At 38.6% G+C, this 9,504-nt stretch overlaps 1 pseudogene; it reads right to left on the bottom strand.

Moving 5' to 3' along the window:
* Positions 1 to 504: 504 nt before the first annotated feature.
* LOC121440688 lies at positions 505 to 1,070 on the bottom strand (annotated as a pseudogene).
* Positions 1,071 to 9,504: the final 8,434 nt, after the last annotated feature.

The following is a 9,504-nucleotide window of genomic DNA, read 5'->3' as shown; positions in this document are numbered from 1 at the left end:
ATGATGGATTACATTGATAGATTTTCGTATGTTCAACCAGCCCTGCATCTCTGGGATGAAGTCTACTTGATCATAATGGATAATTTTTCTAATGTGTTCTTGGATTCGGTTTGCCAGTATTTTGTTGAGGATTTTTGTGTCGATGTTCATGAGTGAGATTGGCCTATAATTCTCTTTCTTGGTTGAGTCTTTGTGCGGTTTTGGTATCAGAGTAACTGTAGCTTCATAAAAGGAATTTGGCAATGCCTCTTCTGTTTCTATATTGTGAAATACATTAAGGAGTATAGGTATTAGGTCTTGGAAGTTCTGGTAGAATTCCGCATTGAAACCATCTGGTCCTGGGCTTTTCTTGGTAGGGAGGTTTTTGGTAACCGCGTCTAATTCTTCGCGACTAACAGGTCTATTTAGATTGTTCACCTGGTCCTGGTTTAACTTTGGTATATGGTATTTAGTAAGATCTAATGATCAACATCCAAAGCCTTTTAATAACAGTAAGACCCAGGGTTAGTTTTTGTAGCCGCGGCTGGCCCTTCTGCCTCTGGCACGTTCAAACTTCTGGCCCTTGGAGCGGACATAGGTTTGGTATGGCTGTGTGGGGTTCCTGGGGCCTTGCCAAAATGCAGGTACACCTCTCAGTCCTTCCGATGTCCAGACAGGAGCACAGTGCCATGGCCCTTGGGAGACTCCAAGGCCAGCTGGTCAAAGGTGAGGATCTTACCCCCAGCCTTGAGGATGCGACTTCGGGCCCGGCTGCTCACCCGCAGTGCACACACCTTCAGTTTGGGCACATTGAGAATCCTCATGTCATGTGTGACCGTCCCCACAACCACAGCCATCTTGTTTTCTCGGCCAGGAAGCTTCATCTTTCGGATCATCCGGGACAGGGACAGAGGTGGCCGGTTGGTGCGACTTATGAATAACCTTTTCAGCACAACCTGATTGAAGGTGGAGTTGGTTCGCCTGGCCAGAAACCTGTACAGCTTGACCAGCAGCCACAGCTAGATGTCCTGGCTCTTGGGCTCCTTGCGCCGAACCTTTCGGTCCTTGTTGTGGCGGTTGTCAACACCCATGATGGCCTGCAGGGCCTGGTCCGGCGATAATATGGCTTTTTTTTTTTTTCTGTGTAACCACCTTGACTGTCCTGGAACAAACATACAGAACAAAGAAAAAGTATTAAAAGCAGCAAGAGGTCAGGTGGTAGTAGTGCATGCCTTTAATCTCAGCATGTGGAAGACAGAGACAGGTGGATCTCCCTGAGTTAGAGGCCAGCCTGGCCTACAAAGTGAGTTCCAGGATAGTTAAGGTGGTTACACAGAAAAATCATGTCTCTCTTTAAAAAAAAATAAAGGCCAAGTAAATTATAAAGGCACACCTAACTTATCAACAGAGACCCTAAAATTCAGAAGAACTTGAACTTATATCTTGCAGGCTCTAAGAGACTATAGATACCACTGCAAACTACTATACCCAGAAAAACTCTCAATCACTTTAGATGGAGAAAACAAGATATTTCATGACAAAGGCAAATTTAAACAATATCTATCTACAAACTCTGCCCTACAGAAGGTATTAGAAGGAAAACTCCAACCCAAAAAATAACTATACCCACAAAAACTTAGGCAATAGATAATCTCACACCAGCAAAACCCAAAGAAGGAAAACACACAGACACACGCACACACACACGTACAAACACTAACAACAACAACAACAATAAAATAACAGTAATAAAAATAATCGGTAATTAAGAATAATGGATAAAGAAAATGTGGATAGCTTAAAGAGTCCTGTACAATGGAAAAACTTCTAGAGTTATTACCATCACTGACTTCAAGCTCTACTACAGAATTATAGTAATAAAAATAACATGGCGTTGGCATCAACAGCAGATGGATTGGTCAACAGAGTCAAATGGAAGACACAGCCATAAAACTACACACCTATGGACACCCGAGTTTTGACAAAGAGGCCAAAATTATACAAAGGAAAAAAGAAATAATCTTCAACAATTGGTGCTGGTCTAAGGATGCTGGCATATAGGAGAATTCAAATAGAGCCATACCTATCACCCTGCAAAAAACTCAAGTCCAAGTGGATCAAAGGTCTCAACATAAATCCAAATACACTGAACCTGATAGAGGAGAATGTGGTAAATAGTCTCGAACACATTTACACAAGAGAAAACTTCCTGAATAGAACACCGATAGCACAGGCACTAAGATCAACAATTAAAATGGTACCTCATGAAACTGAAACTTTCTGTCAGGCAAAGAACACCATTATTTGAACAAAACAGCAGTGTACAGAATGGAAGAAGCTATTTACCAACCCCTTATCTGACAGAGGGCTGATTTCCAAAATACATAAAGAATTCAAGAAACTAGATATCAACAAACCAAATAATCCAATTAGAAGATGGAGTGCAGATCTAAACAGAATTCTCAGCAGAAGATCTTGAATGGCTGAGATACACTTAAAGAATTGTTTAGCCGGGCGGTGGTGGCGCACGCCTTTAATCCCAGCACTCGGGAGGCAGAGGCAGGCAGATCTCTGGGAGTTCGAGGCCAGCCTGGTCTACAAGAGCTAGTTCCAGGACAGGCACCAAAGCTACAGAGAAACCCTGTCTCGAAAAACCAAAAAAAAAAAAATTTGTTTAACATTCTTAACCACCAGGGAAATGCAAATCAAAAGTACTCTGAGATTCCTTCTTACACCTGAATTCTTACATCAGAATGCCTTCTATCAAAAATACAAGCCATAGCTCATGCTAGATAGGATGTGGAGCAAGGGGAAAACCCCATTGCTGGTGGGAGTACAAACTTGTACAGCCACTTTGCAAGTCAGTGTGGCAGTTTCTGAGAAAACTGGAAAACAACCTATCACAAGAGTCAGCTATACTGCTCTTGTTCATATACCCAAAGGGGTGCTCCATCATACCACAAGGACACTTGCTCAGTTATGTTCATAGCAGCCTTATTTGTAATAGCCAGAATCTAGAAACAACCTAGATGTCCCCCAAACAAGGAATGGATAAAGAAACTGTAGTACATGTAGATAATCTAATATTATTCATCTGTTAAAAACAAGGACACCAGAAAATTTGCAGGCAAATGGATGAAACTAGAAAATAAAAAATCATTCTGAGTCAGGTAACCCAGAAAGACAGACATGGTGTTTACTCACTCATAAGTGGATATTAGCTGCAAAGTAAAGGATAACCACGACACAATCAGTCTCAGAGGAGTTAGATAGCTGGAAGGGTTCATGGGGATCTCCCAGGTCTCCCTCAGAAGGGGAAATTGAAGAGATTTCATGAGTAGGTTGAAGGTAGATTGAAGGTGGGAACAGAAGGGGTAGGAGGGAAGGATTCAGAGGATAAGAAGGAAGGAAAACTGCAGCCAGGATATTAAATAAATAAATAAATTTAAAAAGAAGTATAAGATTTATACTTTTTGTTCTGCTATGCAAGGCATTATCTGGTTTCCATCTCTTTTGCTAAATTACAATTTTACTTTACTAGATTGTAATTGTTAAGACAAAAGTACACTTTTGTGCATTAATTTTAACATAGTAGCCACTGCCTTCCCATCTAATTGGTCAGGTTAAAAAGAAACTTTAATAGAAACTTTTTATATCCTTAATTAAGAAAGAGAAGTACCTTCAGTTTTCTTAATCCCTGAAATAATGAAAGAGGTGATATTTGATTTTTCAATTGTCTCTAAAGTCGCTTAGTTGATAAAATGCAGAAGAAACTTTAAAAAAACCATCTTTACTATCTTGTTTGTCATAGCTCACATAATTAAAATTTTATCTTGTATACTTTTAAAGTGTTTGAAATGCTTCTTTTAAAGATAAGAACACTTTTTAATATCTCCATAAACATACATCCTGAGAGTTTCTTTGAGTCTGTAACTCTTTCTGATGTCTAATTCCTCTTCTTAAGAAAATATGATATTTTTCACACATACAGACAGTGCCTGAAATATGGCAAGTGTTTCAAATGGTGCTTTTTATACACTTTATGTTCTGTCATTCTAGATGTTTAATTATCACTGACCATCTAGTGCCTTTTGGTGCCAATAACCTCAGCAATCTGAATACATACAGCATACCTAACTGACTTTATTAATGGGCTATACAAAGGCAGCAGCCTGAGACATTTTGTGGTATTTATTTCATTTTGTCCTCATAATCCACGTATGAAGAATAACCGAGACAATCTTATGTTCACACTCAGGTCACCACTGGCTTCTCAACATTTACAGACCAATGACTTGGCTATCTTCCAAACTCGCTTTTGGTGCATACGGCACAGTCGGTGTTAGGCAATATATGTTAAATATTACAAAGGAAATTTGTTCTAAAAATATTTTATGTGGAGATCCACAGTCTGACAAGTAATGTGTCACTAAAGTTACAGACATCTTTCTCTAGTGCAAAATCTCCAGATGGCGTCACCATTCTTAGTTTATTCTTTTTGTTCCGTATCATTCGTTAGCCTTCCCTATGCAAAACCCCAGACCCAACAAACTTTGAAAGCTTGAGAAATGCTGCATAGATTTTTATATCCTAAATTATTAAAGATGCCTGTGATGTGATCTGTGGGACTGGCTGGAACCAATTAGAACTGGACTACACTGGCTTTCACCATTGGATTGCAGCCATCCGACTGCCAGTGCATAGGTATTCTACATCCTTGTTCTGCATCCTTGTCCTCCTGTTGCCAGTGCATAGGTATTCTACATCCTTGTACTGCATCTTTGTCCTCCTGTTGCCAGTGCATAGGTGCTCTACATCCTTTTCTTCCTGTTTAATTTGTGAAATCCAGTAACCAATCATTTGTGCCTCTAGGGCTTAAACTTTAAAAGGTGTGTACATGAAGATAATAAATATTTAATTTATTGAAGAGGATATAAAATACTTACCCCAATGACAGCTTAATCATTTTAAAGGAAAATAAGAAATCTGACTTTCAGATTATTATTATCTTTTTACATTTTATGCCACTCTCTATTTGAGTTTTGTAGTTTTCAAATAAATTACAGGGTCATTTGTAGAGTTACAGTGATGAAACAGGATTCTCTGTTCTTACGTGTTAGAAGCACCCAGTGTCTACAGAGAGGACTGTAATAAAAAATGCACATAATAAGAAAATTTACTAGATTTATGTGGGCTATATCAATATTTTCTGTTACAGGAACTTCAGGTAAAACAAACATGTATGCTAGTTTCAAACAAAATTAATTCTAATAATGCTTCTGTAAAGCTAAATTCTCTGGGCTCTGAGACACAAATGTAAATTCTGTCCTTTAAGAAAATGCTTTTAATTATTTTTAGCAATTGAAGATAGACTTAATGCAATTAAAACTCACAAGCTGTTGGGCTGGAGAGAGAGTTCAGCTTTTAAGAGCACTGGCTGCTCTCCCAGAGGAACTGTATTCAATACCAGCACCCACAAGGCAGCTCCCAAGTATCTATAACTCCAGTCAGGGGATCTGACACCTTTTCCTGTCCTGTATAGGCATTGTATGCATAAAGGCATACACATACAGGTAAAACACACATGCACATAAAATTTTAAAAAATAATGAAGAATATCACCAATGACTTTCTTATTGCTTGTTAGTTAGGGTTTCTATTGGTGCAACAAAATACCACGACCAAAAAGCAGGTTGGGGAGGGATGAGTTTATTTGGCTCACACTTCTGCATTACTGTTCATCACTGAAAGAAGTCAGGACAGGAACTCAGCCAAGGCAGGATCTGGGAGGCAGGAGCTGATGCAGAGGCCATGGAGGGGAACTTCTTATTGGCTTGCTTCTGCTGACTTGCTCAGCCAACATTATTGTTTAGAATCAAGGACCAGTAGCACAGAGATGACACCACCCACCATGGGCTGGGCCTGCCCACATTGATCACTAAATGAGAAAATGCCTTACAGCTGGATCTCATCAAGGCGTTTCCTCAAATGAGGCTCCTTCCTCTGATGACTCTATATCGTATGAAGCTGACACACAAAACCAGCCAATGCACTGATAAACTCAGAAAATAAAACAACGGCACAGTCCCTTTCCTTGGTTGTTCACATTAATAATTGGCTTTATTATTTTATTTTGTTTTCTTTTCTTTTTTCCTAAAATGCCCAAACTCACAGTCCTCATTTGGAATATATCATTTTTTTTGTTCAGGTTTCTGTCTTCATTACATTTTAGAGTTCATTTTCTTAGATATTGTAGTGATTCTCCTGCAAGCTTTACCACAAGCAGGGAAATAAAAAACATTCCCTGAAGAGACAAGAATGAAACTCAGCTCAACCCAATTTTATTGTGACTGGACTGGTTTAGGACTTCTAGAGTCTGGCCCAGATCATTTTACTTTAGTCATATTTAAGCACAGCACAATTTTGAAAAAAAAAGTACTGAGGTAACAATTAACTCATCCCCAAGTGAACAATTAAAACATGTTTGTAATGCATTTCCTTACAAGGTACATTTGGCTTCCTTCACAAGAATGTGTACTGTTGACTCAGAGGGTTTAGGGAGGTTGACCTATGGGTGTCAGGATTGGCCTGGCCCCAAGATAACATAGAAGTCACTTATGCTGTTGTAAAACACAAGTGACCTCACTCATAAGGCTGGGTTTATGAGTTAAAAGCAATGTTCAAGATTTAGTAAAAAAAATATCTTGAAAAAGTAAAAACGTAAATTCTGGGAGATAAAGCAGAACCTGTCTCATCAGACAGCAAAGGATCACCAGGTGGTAAAACGACCTTGTTCCTAGCATTTCAGGAAGAGCAGCGTTCTTACCACTCTCTTCTTTATCACAGCATGATCAGAGAGACTTCATGTTGCTCTGTGTGCGTCCAGTGGACATATGCTCAAACCTTGACATTCATATTTTCCTCCATGTGATCTGACCAATAGCTTTAAGAATTATTTACTTGGACTTGAGCTAATATGACAGCTATGAGTACTAAATATTCAATGAGAGTGGCATATGTTAATAGTAGAAGCCAGGAAATAGCAGCAAATTATTTGTAAAGATGAGAGTATAACCTCACAAAGCAGGATTGACCAATGAAACTAAGCTTAGACACACAAACCAGAGAGAAGATTCAAATCAACTCAGAAATGTCAGTGGGGGCAGCACAATGCTAATATAGAAGCCTAACATAGTGTAAAAGAGTGCTACAGATAGTAACATACCAACACATTAGGTAGCATAAAAAAGTGTTACAGACAGTGACATACCAACACATTAGATAGCATAAAATAGTACTACAGACAGTGACATATCTAATGTGATAGCCTAGGGAAGAAATGAGTAAATCTTTGACATTCAAAACCTCCCAAGACAGAATCTGAACAGACCAATAATAAAAAAAAATGATAAGACAATATTATTCATAACAAAAGGCTGGGCCCTAAAGGGCTTCATGCCTGTAATTCCTCCTAACATTTAAGATAATTTAATAATAATCCTTTTTCTTGAATTCTTTAAAAAAATAGAAGAGGGAAGCTGTATTGTTTACCTTTAAATGCTGTGATAAAAACACCATGATCAAGAGAACTTACACAGAGTTATAACCAGTTGAGTATTAAGTATTCCAATGCTTGAGATTTATGGAAAGCATCTCCTTCAATCTACCATGTTCTACTAACTCTACCCATAGTTTTACAGTCTTATCACAATGCAAACAGCATTTAGTCCAACTTCAAAAGTACCCAGTCATTAATAGTCTCAACAATGTTTAAAACTCTAGTCTCTTGTGAGACTCAAGGCAATCTTTTAATCTTAATCCTTGTAATATAAAAAAGAAATTGAATACTTCAAATACGCAATGGCGCAGAATATATATTAACTTATTGAACTGGACAAACCAGAGTATAATGCTGGACCAAAGCATGACTGAAACCCAACAGAGCAAGCACAAAATCCTGTAGCTCCATCCCTGAGAGCAGGGGCCTGAGATGGATCCATTCCTCTAGCTTTGATGTTTGCAAGATGCATTTCTCTCCTGGGCTTCGATTACTCCCTGTGTTCAGCTTTCCTTGACAGATGTTTCACCTTGCAGGCATCTCCAGCATCTTGGGGTCTCTAACATAATCCAGGTTTCAATCTCACAGCATCATGCAATGGCCTCTCAGGGACTCCCCTGACACATTCTGGACTCAATAGCTCTCTTTTACCATGAAATATGGAACGTGATACCTTAGCTTATATATTTTACATAAGTCAAAGCCAAAAACACTTGGATGACAGTGCCAAGTTTGGCTGCCTGCTTGGGATGGAACCTGGCTTGGTTGAATCCCTTTTGTATCATTTTTTTTTTTTGTATGTTCCTTACTAGGAGCAGAAAATGTTTAGACCTTTTTCTTTCACAAGTTGGAAACTTAGCTGGGTGGGTTCTTTCCCTGAGGGCACCCACCCCCTTTATTCCAATGCAGTGCAGATGTGTCCTTAATCTCCTTAACACATGCATTATTTAAAGAAGAATCCACTCATTTGGATAAAGCTAACCTGCATCTTGTGTGTAAATGATTTGAATGGGCAAATAAGCAACAAGTCTTTAACATGTCCCTGTGGATACAAAATTTATTTGAATAAAAAATAAGAATGGGTCTATTTGCAGCTACAAATATATCTCTTGGCAAACTTGCATAAAACAATTTCTTTTGTGAATCTGAATAAATCTGAAAAAAAAAATCAGGTATTAACTAGCCCCCTTGATACAGTTTTCCTTAAAGCTATAATGTTGACTTATGAGATCTAAGAGTAGAGGGATTTTCTTCAAAGTACAATTTTAGCATTTCTGTTTTGAAAAATTCATACATTTTTACAATGTATTTTGATCAAATTCATTCTTCATTGCCTCCCTCCACCTCATGTTCCTCATCCTGTCATCCTTCCAACTTCATGTCTTCTTTTGAAAGTAAATATTAATAACACTTTAAATCCAATTAATGATCTCTTATGTTCATGGATATGTGACCATCCATCCACTGGGGCACAGGCAACTTACTAGAGGCCAAGTCCTCAAAGGAGAAAGACTTCCTTCTTCAGCAGCCCCACCCATATCAGAGGAGCTTTGGAAATTTACACAGCTCTCACAGTTACTTTTACTTGGCATTTTGACCAGATTTGAGTCTCTGCATTAGCCAATTCACACTACAAAAGGAAGGTTCTCTGACCACGGTTTAGAGCAGCATTAACTCTGGGAGTAAACATGAATATTCAGAAGGCAGTTTGACAGCAAGATCATTTACTAAATCAACAACAGTAGGTCCTATAGTGTTATTTTATTTATGTTTTAATAAATAAAGCTTGCCTGAAGATCAGAGGGTAAAACTAAACCACTAAAGGCCAGGTAGTGGTGTCACACACCTTTAATCCCAGGATTTGAGAGACAAAGCTAATCTCTGTGTATTCGAGGTCACTCTGGGCTACACAAGATTGATGCAGAAACAGATACAGGTGGTGGTGGCTCACACTTTTAATCACCAGT

Source organism: Microtus oregoni, unplaced genomic scaffold (genome assembly GCF_018167655.1).
Source record: "Microtus oregoni isolate MIOR12 unplaced genomic scaffold, Mior012 000069F_ref0000032, whole genome shotgun sequence".
In the NCBI taxonomy this organism is placed as follows: Eukaryota; Metazoa; Chordata; class Mammalia; order Rodentia; family Cricetidae; genus Microtus; species Microtus oregoni.
Note: the sequence above shows the minus strand (reverse complement) of the source record. Positions and strands in the feature narration are given on the sequence as shown.